Here is a 17,329-nt window from a genome sequence, read left to right as displayed (position 1 = left end):
CTCTCTAGCTGTGTGAGTGCTGAGAAATTTAGTCCTGAGCTTTTGCAAAGAAGTTGCACAGAAGCCTCTTTTGCCTTGTGGCACCTCCCCTGTTATTATCCTGCAGCTACCACAAGGGAAGCCACAAAAATGGGTAAAGTCAACAGTTTATTAACAGTGCATTTTTAAAATGTGTATGTGTGTCTACGTATGATCACCTGGAAGTCATGGCGACCTTGGTGACTGATCCCTACTGGGGAGAATGGAGGATATTCAGAGAAGTGGCTGAATAAAGTCTCCCCCTGCCTCCCAGCTCTGGTATTCCAAGGAGGTCTCCCATCCAAGTACTTGCCAGAGTCAACCCTGCTTAGCTTCTGAGATCTGATGAGACTGGGATTTCCTGAGCTATCCAGGTCACAGCCTCAGTGCATTGTTAAAATCTAATAATGATGATGATGTGGAATTTTCAAGGCAAGAGATGAGCAGAGGTGGTTGCTACTGCCCGTCTGCATAGCAAGCCTGGTCTTCCTTGGTGGACTCCCTTACAAGTACTAACCAGGGCTGACCCGGTTTAGATGTCCAGGGCTGCATGTGCACTATGCTGATTTATTCAGCCTGTGCCTACCCTCTGGTGACAGGTGCAGGTAACCTGCTGAACCGCATTTGTGATGGGGATTGCAATTATTCCCAATGAACAAGCAGCCACCCAAGAATGAGCAATAACAAGTCTGTGATGACCTTAGATGTCCAGAGTTGCACGTGCGCTCCACTGAACCCTGCTTAGCAGACAAAGCTCTGACAAGATCAGATTCCTCTCAGCTATATCAAGAGTTCAACAGCAGCAGCAAAATTCAGCATGTCAATATCAACTATGTGCAATCCCCCTAGCTCTTCCCTTCAACTCATATCCCACCTGTCTACCTTCAGCATTCCTGTTTTGCAGAAACTAGCCTCTGCTGTGAAATCAAAGAGAAACCAAAATAGAGAATAATAATTGAGAATAATAATTAAGAGAGAACTAAACCCAGAGGGAAATGAAAAATAGGATCCCATTTCAACCAGTTTTCAGCAAAAAAAAAAAAAAAACCTCCGAGGTTCAGATAAACAGTATCCTGCTTTTTTGAAGGTGATTGTCTGGTTTCTTTGACTGCCAGACAGCAAACACTTACCCATTTCCCCTGCCAAGAAAGAAAGAAAGAAAGAAAGAAAGAAAGAAAGAAAGAAAGAAAGAAAGAAAGAAAGAAAGAAAGAAAGAAAGAAAGAAAGAAAGAAAGAAAGAAAGAAAGAAAGAAAGAAAGAAAGAAAGACTTTTGCATAGTTGACAGTATGCAATTTTCTAATTACCTGTTAAATAGGCAGAGCAAGCATTTTGTTGTTATTTTAAACAAGGGGTGGAGGCTGGCTGCCAGTTTCTGGTGAGTCAGAGACAGAGCCTGGAGGGTTTTGGTAGGTCAGATGGCAGGTTTGGGCAAGTTCTGCAGCCGAGCCAGATGGATTTTGGGCACAGGGCTCACAGTGGGAGGTCAACACCAAAAATGTGTAGCGCTCACCTCCAGCTCAAATGAGTCGATTTCAGTAATTAGAAACCTGATTCAAACCTGAGGTGCAGACATGGAATGGTCCTGGTGATGTCCTCTATTGTTGGCAATGCAGGTATGTGACCTGGCGAGTCCCTGACCCCAGTGCCCTCACAGCATCAGAAGAGATCTTCTAGAAGTGGAGGGTCCACCAAAGCTCAGGGGCAGGCCACTTGCTTTGGCAGGCACACAGTTCCCAGTTCGGTTTCATCATCATTGAAAGGGGTCTCAGAAAGGGGTGGTCCATACTAGCCTGATCTTGGAAGCTGTACAGAATCATCCACGGTTAATACATGAATGGGAGACTACCAAGGAAGTCCAGCGTCCCTATGCAGAGGCAGGCAATGGCAGACTCTGAGACTGATTTCCCACTCACCTTATGCCGCTCTCACGTTCCTTTTCTCAGAAGGGCTTCCTTCTGATTTCACACTATCTGCCTTGGGGCTACAGCTAGCATTGGCTTTTTTGCACCGCAAGCAGAAACCTCTAAAAACCAGTTCCTGTTTGCGGCGTGAAAAAGCCTACGCTAGCTGCAGCCCCAGGGCAGATAATGTGAAATCAGAAGGAACCCCACTGAGAAGAGGAACCCTGAGAGCGGCATAAGGTGAGTGGGAAATCGGCCTCAGGCAAGTCTCTTGCCATGACTTGATGGCTCTTTCCACCACCAGATAGCCAGACTGGGTGATAGCCTGAGGCCTTGGGGAGCCTTTGTCAGTTGGGGAAATCCAGTGATCTCCAATGTAGTGCTTGTGGATTCCACGCAGTGTTCCCTTTAAGCTGTGTTAGTGTGAGCTAGCTCACAGATTTTTAAGCTCCAGCACACAGATTTTTGTCTTAGCTCAGGAAAGATAACCCCAGAACACACTAATTTATGCAGTAGCTCACAACTTTAATGCCAGTAGCTCCCAAAGTAGAATTTTTGCTCACAAGACTCACAAGACTCTGCAGCTTAGAGGGAGCATTGGTGCCTTCTGGGGCATTTCCTAAGACCTACTTCCTAGTTTTCCAAAGTATCTCCCCCTGCAAAGCAAAGAACCTACTGAAAAAAATTTATGCCTCGCTTTTGCCCCCATTCACATGGCTCTTTCCTCCATTTTATCTTCACAACAATTACCCTGCAAGGCAGCTTTGGCTGAAGGAAAGTGACTGGCCCAAGGTCACCCGGCAAGCTTCCATAGCAGGGGATTTGAACCTGGGCTTCCCAGGCACTAGTCTGACCCTCTGAATACTATACCACACTAATCCCTGGAGGGCAGGCTATGGCAAAACCATCTTGTTGGTTACTCTTGTTGGAAGTGGAAGACTTTGCGCTGTCTCCTATCTCAAACCCGAGAGACGGCATCAAAGAGTTTAGACAGAGAGGTCGGGACACACAGGGCAGCCTTTCCTTCCTGCTATCTGATACTTTCATTTGAAGCAGGATACTATTCTTAGGGTGCAGTTTCCTCACACACTTCCTCTGTCACGGCCCTTTTGAAGGTGCATGATCTCCCCATCTTGCACCATGGAGGCTGGACACTTGGCCAACATCCAACACCATCTAGTTAGCAAGAACAGGCAATCTGTTCCTATCTCTCACCTGCACTTTCATGCATGTATTTCCTTTAATAAAAGTTGTTCATTAGTCTTAGAACTAATTGCTGACTTCATGTAACTTTACGGCGGCCACACCTAGCCCCGGCTCTGCTGTGTTAAAGCCTTGAGCACTCTGCTATTTTTACATGGTTCTCTGGCAGTACCAAGTGCAAAGAATCCAGCACCTCTGAGGAAGTGGATTCAAGTAAACAAAAGCTTATGCAGAATCAAATCTTCCTGTCCAAGACGTGTTGATTCTACTTCCAGTGAGACAGCAGCCAGGGACCAAGGTGCTTGTGAGACTGCCTCTCTTGGTATGTCCCCTCAAGAGAGAGCACTATGCTCAGGAGAACAACATCTATTGGACGTCCTTGGCCCACGGAGTGTCTGGCTATCCTCAGTCAGAACCAGGGCCTTTTTGGTCCTGGCTCCACTTGGTGGAACTCTCTGCCAGATAACAGCAGGACTGTGCAGGATTCTGTGCAGGATTACAATTCTGTAGAGCCTGCAAGGCAGAGATGTTCCACCAGGCATACAGCTGAGGACAGCAGTCAGCTCCATCAGTTGCCTCCTCCCTCCTATGTTAATGTCATTGGGGGTCAATTTCTACTGTGGCACCCTGTTGGCTTGTGTTTTATGATAGTATGTTTGATAGTTCTCTTTTTCCTTTGTTTTAAGCTGTTGCCCACCATCCTGAGCCTGCTTTGTGGGAAGGGCTTTATAGAAATGTAATGAAACAAGCAAATTAAAGAGTTCCATGGCTTGGATCTATCCGTCCTCTCTGTGCAGGTGCTCAGGTAGCCCAGGGCCTCTGGCTGAGAAAGTCGGGGGCCAGGATGAGGCCGTGGGCAGCCTGGGCAGGCACCTACCTCTCGAATGCGTCAGGCTGTAAAGCAGGGCGGCAGGTAGGGCGAGGGCGAGGCCGACGGGTGTGTGCTGCTGCCCCACCTGGAGCCCTCTCCTGCCCTACCTTTTAAAAGCAGCTTTTCAATCCGCTGAGTTTTTCTTTTCTTACAAAAAAATATTTCTTTTCCATTTTGTTTTTGTTCAGATATTTTGACTTCAGCAAACGGCTGAACCATGCGATCCTAAACAGACTCGGGCGCTTGCACGGCTGTCACTCGCCTTGCGACCTTTGTTTTTTTTTTGAGGGTGGGGAAAATACTCCTCGGACTGGGCAAGACGTCACCGCTCCATGCATTTCGGCTGCGGAGAGTCTGGCTGCACTTCGTCCCTAAGGCCCTGCTTGTTACCCCGGAGTAAGAAACACCCCCCCTCTTGGTTGGCCAGCAAGGTGCCGTTGCTACCCTCCCCAGCGCCACGGTGGGAGGCGGGCGGCGATGCGCGTCCCCTCCTTTGCTCCCGCAAACTGTGGAAAGCGGGGCTGCCCTTCCGCTCGGAGGAATACGGCGCGGCGAGGGGCTGAGTTGCCGGCGTGTCTGGGACAGATTAGGAGGGAGCCGGGCGGGGGTGCGCGCGTGCGTGTGTTTTTGCAGGGGAAGCGCGCCTGCAAAGCAGAGGGAGGGAGCCGGAGGGAGCTCCGCTGTCGCCAGCCCTGGCGCCAGGCTCGGCCGCTGCCTGCGCCCCCGAGCGGCTCGGCTTGCCACAGCACGGAAGGCAGGGGCGCCCCGGCAAGCAGGCAGCGCCCAGTGCGCTCGGGCCCGGCGGCGGCGCGGCGCAGCACCCGGCGCCTGGGCTTCCTAAAACGCAGCAGGTAAGGGCCGGGGCTTCGCGGCGGGGTGGTCGGGAGAAGGGGCGGCGAGGGGGGGGGGCAGGTTCCCCAGGGAGGCTGGAAGAGCTCGGGGTCGGGGTGGCGCCCTTCGAGTGGCACCGCTGGCGTCTGTCTGCGGGGAGGGGTGGAGAGGAGAGGCGAGGCGGCCCTCGACGAGGGAGGGAGGGAGGGGGGTGGGACTGGGAAGGATCCTGGGGGGTTCTCGATTGGGGCGCCGGCTGCGTCCCGGATCCGGCGCTTTGGACGGCTTCCCTTGGGGGCTGTCATGACGCACAGCGCAGGAGACGGGTTCTAGTCCCTCGTGTGAATGGGGTTTTGCAGGGGGAGGCGGGTTGAGCCGGCCGTAAAAACGTCCTGCCGGCCCCAATGCTGGGCTGCCGTATTTTGGTCGATGCGCTCACAACAGTCTTGTGAGGTCGGGTTGGGAGGGAGCTTGGAGTCCCCTGCATGGCTGTGAGAGTGAATGCGTCTCCCTCCTTTTCGGCAGCCTCCTTTGTAGAACGGGGACCGTGATGGTAACTGAGCTCCATCTGTGCGGATGATCAAAATAGGGAGATGGGGACTACTCCCCCCAAGCATAAATAGGACAGGGACTCCCCCAAAGATCATGTCACCCATACATTAAGGCGTTTTGCAAGTGGTATTTTGTTATTCTTGCACAGTAAAAATCCAGTTGCGAAATGCATTACGGTATTTAGTCTGGTGCGAATGTATCCTAACTTTGCGTCATTTCATATAATTTTTAAATAAGGCTATATAGTCTAGCCGTAGCCATCAGTACTAGGAAATAATGGAACCCATTGAATCTTGCTGCTGTAGAAGTGTGCATGAGGTTGCATCCTGACTTCCAGTGAGATAGCTAAAAGGGCGGATGGCAGTTTGCTCAGAGGCTTAGTATGGGCAGTTGGTTAATGTCATCACTGCTTCTCTGTATTGGAAAATCACTGTATTTAAGGGGACATCTTTTCCCATGAGGGACCAAAATGTTGTCACCCCTAGGCCAGAGGGCTTTCTCAGGCAGAGGTCCTGTTTGCTTGGCTAAGGCTTTGGAACTCTTGGTTTTCCGTCTGTGAGAGGAACAAATGTGGTTTTAGATCTCTGAGATCTCAGAGGAAACACCATGGTTAATTTGTGTTCCAGGAGGGGATGGTTTGGGGATTCTTAGGAGTGAACAGCCAGAATAGTCCAGAGTAGCTTGGAAGCTATGCAGGGGTCAGCCGTAGCTAATATTTGAATTGGAGACGGCCAAGGGAGATGGCAATTGTTATGCAGAGGAAATTGCAAGCTTCCTCTATTTAACTCTTGCCTTGAAATTCCCATTGTGGTGGTGGTGGTGCTGTAGAAAAAGCCCAGCAGGAACTAATTTGCATATTAGGCCATGCCCCCTGATGACACCATCGTTCCACACAGGGCTTTTTTGCAGAAAACACCCAGCAGGAACTAATTTGCATATTAAGCCACACCCCCTGGTGTCAACCCAGCTAGAACTGTGTTCCTGCTCAAAAAAGCTATTATGATGACGACGATGATAATGATGATTATTGATGGTGGTGGGCAACTTGGTCTTTGTAGCTGAAAAGCACAGTCAGCAGTTAAAGGGTCTTTAATACTGTGGCTTGAAAGAGAGCGGCTTGAGACCCATTTCTGGCGATGTCGGAAGCTACAGAATTATGAGCTCATAAGGTGAATTTCCCTTGCTCATAATAATCATTTCCATTATGTCTTGAGCCCCCTTGCCCTGGAATAATTACTCTGCAATTAAAAAGGGATGCCCTTTGAGCATCTGTGCCTGGGCAGCTCACTAAGGTGGGTAGCCTCCATGGAAGGGGTGCTGCAGGCCGCAATTGAGATGAGCTTTTTGGAAAGAGGAATGTGGCATAGGAAACACTCCAACCTCCAGAATCCCATGTACCCATGGAATCATGCTCTTCTCTTCTATATGAGGGGCCAGGCTGAAGCATGAGCCACCAACAAATCAGGGAGCAGAGCGTGATGTGGAAGGAAGGAAAGGAGGCAATTCAGAGTTGCCTGCACAAAGCACCATCTTCTCTCTCATGTGTATGCTATATTTCCCAAGCAACAGCGCAAGCGCATACATGCTCACATACCAACATTACACTAATTGAGAATTCTAAAGAAGGGTGATTTGTCTTTGACTGGGTACTTGACTCAAGCTCTGGGTGGTTTGGCTTTTTCTGTCTGGAATCGGGCTTTCCCAGGTCCAGATCTTTAGATGCACCTGCACTGCTGGCCTTTGAAACAACACATCTACCTGACACTTCAAGATTCCTGAGAGATACTGTTTTTGGAGGAAGTGGCAAGACTTCAGTTAGAAAGACTGAGACTTTTTTAGTCAGGCTTCAGTTTCCAGGGTTCCTCAGGGAAAAAGCCGCAGTCGTTAAAATGGATTAAGATTACACAGTGGGGACGTGGCCTACTTTTACGTTAATGGATACTAACTTTGTTTTCACCTTGTTTGCAAAACAAGCTGCACAAATCCAGAGGAGCTGGCGTTGTGTTTCATGTCTGGGCATCTCTTGTAGTGCACTAAGCCAAATCACAGGAGCTAGCTGGGTCAGGTGGGAGAAGAGTCACATGACTGGCCTGTCTCCATACACTTTGAGTTCTTAAGATGAAAACACCTTTTGGCTTGTTCCCATGCAGGAAGCCCTCCCTCGTTCTCCAGCCATTGCCGTTGGTTTGCCATTGCCTGCCTCTGCATAGCAATCCTGGGCTTCCTTGGTGACCTCCCATCCAAGTGCTCACCAGGGCTGCCCATTCTGAGGTGTGACAAGATTGGGTTAGCTTGAGCGATCCCAGTCAGGGCATCTTGATAGCTGTGGCTTCTCAACTGCTAGTTCACAGCCTTTCAGCCCCACTACGAAGCCACACGTGTGAATCCCTGGGATTGAATGAAGGAGGAAGGCATATCTTGGCGGCAGAGCATCTGCTTTGCATACAGAAGGTCCCAAATTCAAGGCCTGGTATTTCCAGTTCAACCATGACCAGATCATTGTGATTGGAAAGACCTCTCTACCTAAGACCTCCAAGAGCTGCTGTCGGTCAGAGTAGATAACCCTGACCTTGACTGACCAACAGTCTGACTCAGTAGAAGCGTGTGTGTTCTTCAAGCTGGCTACTGCAAGCACCTGCCCCCTGCATAATGTGAGAGGCCAGCAGAAAAGCATTTTTGCCTGCCTGCCTGTTCGTAACTGTGATTCCTCTAGGCCGGGGGTGACCAAACTGTGGCTCTTTCACATGTATTGTGTGGCTCTCAACGCCTCCACCACCCCATTGGCCTGCTTGGAGAAGACATTTGTCTCTTTAAATCTCCAAGCTGGTGGCTTGGAAAATGCATTTAAAGGTTGCTTTTGTTCTACCTCTCCCGTCCCATCTATTCGCCTGCCTGCTTGCCCTCAAATACCTGATGTTCATGTCTTGTGGCTCTCATACACCTATGTGGTTACATTAAGCTTGTTTGGTTACCCCTGCTCTAGGTTATTGTTAATGTGAGAGGTTGGTTCTGTGGATGCTGGTTCATGGAAACAAATTGAACTGCCTTCTACTCTCTGCCTACCCTAATATAGTCTGCTGTGGCTGCCAGCAGCTCTCCAGATTCTGGGGCAGAGGATGGCCCTTCCCACCTCCTTCTCCTTGTCCTCCTTTTACTGGAGATGCTGGTTTGTTGTGAACAAAATGTGTGTTCAGCCACTGAGCTGTGCCTGGGGTTGCCAACTCTGGCTTGGGAAATTCCTGGAGATTTGGGAACAGTACCTAAGGAGGGCAGAGTATAGGGAAGGAATGTGGGGATGTTATGCTGTAGATTCTGCACTCCAAAGCAGCCACTTTCGCCAGGGGAAGTAATCTTTGTAGTTTTGGAGACCAGTTTTAGTTCCAGGAGAATTGCAAGGCCCCACCTTCAAGTTGGTAACTTGAGCTTGATGGGACTAGCTCTGCCAGGTTGGAAGCATGACTCCCCCCCCTCCCCCGGTCATTTCCATATGACTTTTGACCTGGGCACTGCTTTAGTGTAAGGTGCCAACCACACAGCACCCCCCCACACACACACACAAGTGTCTGCAGGCTCCATGGGCTGCTGCTGGGCCTATGAACACATTCTCTGTGTCCCCTTCACCCTCATGCCATGCCCTTTGCTGTGATTCAGCCCCTTTCCCAGCCCATCTATTCCTTCTTCCTCCAGTCTCCAATGCTGGCCCACCCTACTCTGCAATAACTCTGGGGTTGTGGTCCCTGCTTGGTGCCAGTCATGTTTATGCAGCTGGTCTTTAATTGCTACTGGTTGCCTTGGCAAGACTGCAGGTTGCATTCTGCTTTTGATAATGGTTCTTAATCACTCTCTGTGTCAAAGCAGAAAACACCCAATTTGGGAAAATTGACACCGGTCAAGAAGTGAGGTGGGCGGGGATGGCTGGGATGGGTGTGGCCAGAGGTATGAGAATTCTTGCACATGTGTGAGCATTAAGGACCTCTGGATGAGCTGTAGATCTCCCTACAAATCCTAGTGTGCAAAAATGTGACAATTCAGACTCTGCTCGGGGCTGCAGGGATGTGGGATGCACAAAACAAGTGGGCATCAACTCATAGATGAGCAGGATCACTGCTGTCTGACCTGAAAGAGGGAAATTGTGGAAGAATATGCCAGGCCTTCTCCTCTGAAGCACTAGGAGATACAGCCATGGCTCAGTGGCAGAGCATCTGCTTGGCATGTGGAAAGTCCCAGGTTCTGCCCCTGGCATCTGGAGTTGAAAGGATCAGGTAGGCAGTGACATGAAAGACCTCCAGCTCAAACCCCAGAGGACCACTGAGTAGAGAATACTGACTTCAATAGACCAAGGCTCTGATTTGGTGTAAGCAAAGTAATTAAATAAACTGGTAGATAAACATGGGCAAAAATCCTGACTGCGCTGTGCCATTAGGAAGGAATACAGCGAAACAGCTTGCCCAACAGCCAGGAATGTGTCGACAAACTGAAGAACAGTCTGTAGAAAAAATTGGCTCCCATTTTGTGACTGGTAACCAAGTCGTGAGCTGAACTGGCAGGTGTTCAAACATCCCTGCTTATCAGACACAGCATTGGCAAAGGCTGATCATTTCAGTGTATGGAATGCTCTTCTTTTTCAAACGCTGCTTCGTTTACTCCGCACGGCTGCTGTGAGAAAGAGAGGTGGCCGGAGAAGGCTGGCATTGGAGTCCCCACCCCAAGTGGCTCACGGATCCAATCAGGGCTTTTTTTGTAACAGGAACTCTTTATCATATTAGGCCACACACTCCGATGTAGCCAATCCTCCAAGAGCTTACAGGGCTGTTAGTACAGAGCCTACTGTAAGCTCTTGGAGGATTGGCTACATCAGGAGTGTGTAGCCTAATATGCAAAGGAGTTCCTGCTACAAAAAATGCCCTGGATCAAACTCTTAAGAATGGTGAGTTGAGGATGCCAGATGATCAGACCTCTGCCAGATGCCAGAACTCTGACCAGCAGTATGTGGTTGTGCTCAGTGGACCAACTGTGCTTCTTGGCTTCAGAAAGCTTAAGCAGCTTGCCAGTTCATTTCTGGCTTCAGTTCCAAGCGTTGGTTTTGATCTATAAAACCAGTGGATGGTTGGAGATCACACAAGGCAGTGAACCTGTATAGGCTGAGAACATCTTGATCCGGTAAGTGCCTGGATAAGAGACCTCTTGGCATCTCCCTCATATTCTGTGTTGAGCTCTGTGATGGAAGAAAGCCAGGGTATACCTGAAAAATAAACTATCTGTAGTTAAGGTATATGAAGGACTATCTGCTCACAGATTATGAAGAAGAAGAGTTGGATTTATATCCCAGCCTTTACTCGGAGTCTCTGGTTTACATTCTCTTTTCCCTTCTCTCCCCACAACAGACACTCTGTGAGATAGGTAGGGTTGAGAGAGTTCCTGCAGAAACTGCTCTTGAGAGGAACAGCTCTGTGAGAGCTTGTGATTGACTCAAGGATCACATCAGCAGGTGTATGTTGAGGAGTGGGGAATCAAACCCAGTTCTCTCAGATAGGGTTGGCGATCACCTGCTGGGACCTGGAGATCTCTTGGAATTGCAATGGATCTCCAGATAAATGGCACCTTCATAGGGTGGACTGTATGCTGCTATACACTGATGAGGTCCCCTCTCCTCCTTAGACTTCCCAGGCTTCACCCCCAAATCATCAGTTGTCAAGCCTACTTTGAAGTATTTCTCTGTTCCAAGCACCTCCATCTTTGATGCCTGCAGCCTTGGGCAGGGCCTTTTCTGAGATAGTGACAGTTTGGTGTAGTGGTTAAGAGTGCCGGGCTCTAATCTGGAGAACAGGGTTTGATTCCTCCATATGCAGCTGTTGGGTGACCTTGGGTCAGTCACAGTTTCTCAGAGCTGTTCTCTTGAACAGTTCTCAAAAGAGCTCTCTCATCCCCACCTACCGTACAGAGTGTCTGTTGTGGGGAGAGGAAGGGAAAGGAGATTGTAAGCTGCTCTGAGACTCCAAGTGAAGGGTGGGGTATAAATCCAATCTCTACAGAAGGCCTTCAATTATCTTTTGAGTCACTGAGAAAATTATTTTGTGTTCTGTGCTTCCAAGGGCCTGAGAGAAAAACTTCCCCCAGGATTTTGTCTACTGTTCTCTTTTTGCACTTATTTTCACAGTTGCAGTCAATTTTACATTATTTGAAATATTACCTGTATGCTGTTTTGTAGATTAATTGGTGGAAAGGCAGGAAGATATAATTAAAAAAAAATTACTAAACTTTGGATCTTCTCATAATGTCAGGCCTTCTCCCAGCCCATTCACAGTGAACAATCTGTCCCTCATTTTAAAGTAAATGCCCAGCATCAGGGTTAAAGCATCAGGGTTAAAATCAACATTTTGCACACACACCAAAAAAAGGAAATAACACGGGAGCTGAATTCTGTGTCCTTGTATAAATGTTATAAACTGAGAATCTGAGGAACTTTCTTTTTCTTTCATCCCACGTTTCTTACTACTTTAAAAAGTAAAAGTAGTCCCCTGTGCAAGCATCAGTCGTTTCCAACTCTGGGGTGACATCGCTTTCACAATGTTTTCTCAGCAGACTTTTTATGGAGTGGTTTGCCATTGCCTTCCCCAGTCATCTACACTTTCCCCCCAGCAAGCTGGGTACTCATTTTGCCGACCTTGGAAGGATGGAAGGCTGAGTCAACCTTGAGCTGGCTACCTGAACCCAGCTTCCACCGGGATCAAACTCCTATTACTACTTAAGTTACTCTAATTGTTGTCATAGGGTAGGGCAAGTAGCCGTACTTGCCAAAGGCATCTGAAAAGTTTATTCAGTCACCCTCCTGAGATTTCACCAAGCATTACTTTACCTTTGCAATCATAAGGACTAGGAACCTAGTTGATCGCTCTCTCACACATGCTAATATGAAAGAGGGTTCTTGGGTATCCGAATCAAGCAGCACAAGTGCGGTTTTGAGTGATGCCTTCCAGGGTTGCAAAATTATTTCAGCTTTCTTGACTTATTTCAGCTTTTCAAGTGCCAGATCCTGATGTTTAGAACCACTACATTTTAAATTCAAGATTTAGGGTGAGAATCCTTACACTTAGATGTTAGTATTGACATTTGAAGTTCCTGGGATTTCTGCCACCCAGTTTCTTCCCATTTTACCGGGTGCAGAGCAATCAATCTGTCAATAAAATAAAAGACTCCTTTGCATTGCAAAGAGGCCCTAAAAGGACACAGTTAAAATTCCTTTCTGATAAACCATTCATTTTATAGGTGGATCATTCTGGAGATGAAGCCCATCTGCCCTCTGGCTCTGACCACTCTCTCCCCCACCCCCAAGACCGATAAGATCCCGTTTTTAGGTTTGATGGGTTGAAGCTTTGCATAGTTTCCAAGAGACCTTGATAAGGCTGACACTGCTAAGCTAGCAAGAGAACTAGATGAACAGGCTCCCCCTCCCCTTTCCTCCTAAAGAAGGTGAAATTGATAAGATCATAGAGCTGATGGAGGGGGGGGGAGGGGAGAATGAGAATGTGTCCCCCCTCCTCACCCTATCCTAGTCAAGATAGCAGCAGTGCTGGTGGGGAGCTGATAAGATAGCATCATCCTTCTTGGCTTTGTTTTACAGGGTTGTTTGTTAACCCCGCAGAGCATCTTTGCAAGAGCTGGTTGTTCTGAAAACAATGTAAGAATGTATACACAAACAGCCCTCTCTCACACCCACACAGTTGCACACACACTCATGCATAGGTATTCTTCCTCCTTTAAGCTAGGTGTGAAATGTGAAAAAGGAGCCAAAGGCACGTTTTCCTGAGAGTTCAGCCTTGAGAAGCTTGGTGGTGGAAAGTGCCATCAAGTCACAGTTGACTTCTGGTGCTGCTGTAGAGTTTTCAAGGCAAGAGAAGTTTTGCCACCGTCTGCCTCTGTGTCAGGAGTGGACCCTGGACTTCGTAGGAGGTCTCCCATGCAAATTCAAACAAGGGTTGACTCTACTTAGCTTCTGAGATCTGGTGAGAAACCGGGCTGGCCTGTGTATGGCTGAAAAACTTAATAGGGGTTAAAATCAGAACAGTTTGGTTAGAGCCAGCACAGAGCAGTGCTTAAAGTTTAGGATCATTTGAGTGATGCAGGTTCAAATCCGCAGTCTGCCCTGGAAGCTTGCTGGGTGACTTTGGGCCAATCACACACTCTTAGGCTAATGCACCTCACACAGTTGTAAGGATGACATGGAAGAGAGGAGAAAGATATAAACCTCTTTGGATCCCTGTTAGGAGAAAGATGAAGTTCAGTGTAAGTAGTGAATAAATAAATTTGGTCTGGACTAGAAGCCTGTCATCCAAGGGCAGAATGGGAAGGAAAAACACCCTTGACAAGGGGCCGCAGCCCACACTGGCCTCAGCTCTGTCCCTCCCTCCCCTGAAGGAGAGAGGGGGCAGCAGCCTGTCTATCCAACTGGCTGGGTATCTCATCTCCCGCAGCCCAGCAGGGCTAGAGTAGTCCACCTAATGGTCACATTTTGCTCAGCTGTGGGGGCTGTGGGGCTCAAAGTGGGCCAGGCGGTGCCTCTACCAGTTGCCATGGGTTTGTGTGGACCAGCTCCCTTGCTCCAATTCGGGTTGGCCTTCCTCCTCAGGTCTCAGAGAGCTTGGATGAGCCAGCTGCTGCCTCTCTCACCTCCTATGTAAGGCCAAAAAGCTTACTGAGTATTGAAATCAGAAAAGTTGCGCAGAATAGTGCTTAGAGTAGGATCATTTGGATAACATAGGTTCAGATCTGTAGTCTGCCATAGTGGGCCGGATGCCCTCACCCCGGGGCAATGCAGGTCTCTAGTGGCATCACCTTTCTATCACTGGCTGGCCTGGCCCTGTTGTGTGAGAAGAGGGTGCTAGGGTTGCCAACTCATGGTCAGGAAATTCCTGGAGATGTTAGGAGTGGGGCCTGGTGAAGGCAGGGTTTGTTGAGGGGAGGGACCTCTGGAGGGTATAATGCTAAAGAGCCCACCCTCCAAAGTAGCCACCCCCACCCTGGTGCACAGATCTCTTGTCAGGAGATCCAAGAGAGGTTGGAAACCCTGTGGGAGGCCATTGATCTACTAGAAAATGTCCCAGCACCCATAATGCCCTATCTGTTCCTACAAGATAGAAGCCTGTATTTCATGGTGGGGTTTTTTTGCCATCAAGTCATAACTGAATTATGGTAACTCTGTGGGGTTTTCAAGACAGGAGACATTAAGAGGTGGTTTGCCATTGCCTGTCTCTCTGTGGTGTCCCTGAACTTACTTAGTGGTCTGCCATCCAAATACTAGCCAGGGCTGACTCTGCTTAGATTCCAAAACCTGACAAAAGCTGGGCTGTCCGTTTTTTGCCATGCACGTCTTTATCTCTTTCTTGTTCCCTTCAGAGAACTGAAGTGAAAAGGCGAAAAGATAGTACTGTGGGGGCAGCCTGCTTTAGGTCACAGGATACCTCCCTTTAAAGGCTGGAGCGATGTGGACTGTAAACGTGCACACTTCTGCACCAACTCAAGCTGGTTCAATTTAATAAATGCGTACCTACCAGTTTTGTATCCCTTAGAAAGCCGGACGGGTTTCAAGGGAAACGGTGTGAGCAGAGCCATGTAGATTTAATCTTGATGGTAAGTTTTGGCCTGCTTCTCTGAAAGAAATTCCTCCAGGTCCTTTTCTAACTAGGTCCCCCCCCCCCCTCCCCTGTTGTTGCCTTGATAACATCAGAAGTGGTGTTGTGTTTATCTGTTTCTGCCCTGCCTTTTCTTGGAGGGGCTGAAGCCCTCAGGGAGGTAGCATGTATAGGTCTCTTCTTCCTTCATGACATTTTCCTTGCAGCCCTCTCAGGGATGTAGGCCAAGAGAGGTATTTTTGCTCCACGGTCACTCAGTGAGATTCCTGGCTGAGAGAGAGGCAGGAGGCAGTTCTGTTGTTGTTTGGAGTATGGTCTTCTGACAATACAAGATTTCTATGCAGGAGAGCTTTTGGAAGCCACCTTGTGCTTTGGATTTTAAAACAACAAAAACTCACAGCTGACTGACTAGGTTTCTACCAAATATCAAGCTGCTAAGTGCTCACGACCATTTGGGATGGGATTGTGTGTCTCTTGTTGGAGAGAGGAATGTCCCAAAATGTCGTTTTCAGATTTTTCTTGTAATCCAGGTAATTTTTAGTTGGGCTGTCAATGATTTTGATGGATATCTGATGACTTACTGCACTTACATTCTTCCAAAGATCCAAAGGAGTTAGCCATGTTAGTCTGTTGCTGCAAAATAGTAGAGTCCAGTAACACCTTTAAGACGAACAAATTTTGTTGTAGCATAAGCTTTCAAGAAGCACAGCTCTCCTCATCAGATGAGAGTGAGAGCATCTGACGAAGACAGCTGTGTTTCTCGAAAGCTTATGCTACAACAAAATTTCTTAGTCTTAAAGGTGCTACTGGACTCTTTATTCTTCCAAAGAGATCAGGTTAGTTTCCAGGTGGGTCCCAAGCAATCTGCTATCTAGCCTGGTCAAGCAACTGGTTCCCTCTCTCACTTCCCAGGACCTCACTGCTGTGATCCATGCAATGATTTTTTTCCAGGCTTGATTATTGTAACTCGATCTATGCGGGGTTGCCCTTGAACTTGACCTGGAATCGGCATCTGGTGCAAAATACAGCAGCATGTGTGCTGTGACACCTGTGTGGGCTTACATTCAGCCGGTGCTCTGCCAACTGCACTGGCTGCCTGTAGAGGACCGGATCCAGTTCAAGGTTCTAGCACTGACTTTTAAAGCTCTATGTGGCCAGGGACCTGCATATCTCAGGGACCGTCTGTTCCCATATGTGCCCCACAGAGCTTTACACTCAATCGATCAACACCTTCTGGTTACCCCTGGTCTGAAGGACATCTGAGTAGCCTCAACTAGGGCCAGGGTTTTTGCAGCCCTGACCCCAGCCTGGTGGAACAAACTCCCTTCAGGTCCTATGGGACCTGGTCCTATGGGATTTACTGCAATTCCACAGGGTCTGTAAAACACAGCTGTTCTGCCAGGCTAAGTCGATGGACTCCTTTGGCCTCCCCTGTCATCAGCTCAGCCTAGTGGTTAGTAGCTCAACACCCCACAGCAGTGTTCAGAAGGCTTCTATCTCTGTGTTACTATGGTGGCAACTGTGACTTTGACTTTTAGCATGGAACTTGAATTTTAAATGCCTGGGTTTCTTAAACCCTTATCTTCTGTTTCTCATCACAATATTACATGCCCTGTAAGCTGCCCAGAGCCCTCCTTGGGGGGAGAGCGGGATACAAATCAAAGAAAATAAATAATAGCCTGCCTTGCAAAGCTACTGTTGCATAGCCTCAGCAGCACATCTGGCAGCATGTGTGCATTCCCTTTAGGATCTCTTTTGCTCACTTTGACTGAGAGAGTTGTGCAGGCAAGCATGAGAGGAAATGCAAGGGTTGAGGCTTCCAGGTGGGGAACTTTTCCAGGATGGTGCTGTGATGCAGTTTGGGGTTTTCTGCTTGCTATCTTTCCTCAAGGAGCCTGTGAGGCTCATGCAGGCAGTGTTACAAAGGGCTGCTGTTTGGGATCGACACTGGGTGGGTGGCTGACGCGACCAGTGAGGTAAATGATGGAATCCCCTTAAGGCTGGTGTGACAGGTAGCATGGTAGAGTGGTTAGAGTGTCAGACTAGGATCCGGGAATCGCTGGTTTGAATCCTCACACAGCCCAACCTACCTCACAGGGTTATTCTTGTGAGCATAAAATCAAAGGGGAGATTGCTGTAAATTGCTTTGGGTCCCCTTTGAGGAGAAAAGCAGGGTATAAATATCTAAATGTTCACGTGCCAAAAAGCGTCTTCCTCAACAATATATATTTCTGACAGAGAGAGGACCTAATGTCTGTGCTTTGATTTATTCTGTCAGTCCAATATATTTTTGAAGGTAAAGTGGGACTTAAGGGTGATGCCC

At 48.4% G+C, this 17,329-nt stretch overlaps 1 protein-coding gene across 1 annotated transcript in view; it reads left to right on the top strand.

Moving 5' to 3' along the window:
* The first annotated feature begins 4,759 nt into the window (after positions 1-4,759).
* The window catches only part of DOK4 (docking protein 4), a 62,597-nt gene continuing 50,027 nt past the window's right edge, over positions 4,760-17,329 (top strand). Inside the window, exon 1 of the mRNA XM_060254295.1 lies at positions 4,760-4,845. The gene's annotated coding sequence lies outside the window, so the exon portion shown is untranslated. The remainder of the gene's footprint in view (positions 4,846-17,329) is intronic.

Source organism: Heteronotia binoei, chromosome 14 (assembly GCF_032191835.1).
Source record: "Heteronotia binoei isolate CCM8104 ecotype False Entrance Well chromosome 14, APGP_CSIRO_Hbin_v1, whole genome shotgun sequence".
Classification (NCBI taxonomy): Eukaryota; Metazoa; Chordata; class Lepidosauria; order Squamata; family Gekkonidae; genus Heteronotia; species Heteronotia binoei.
This window is presented reverse-complemented; position numbering and strand designations above follow the sequence as displayed.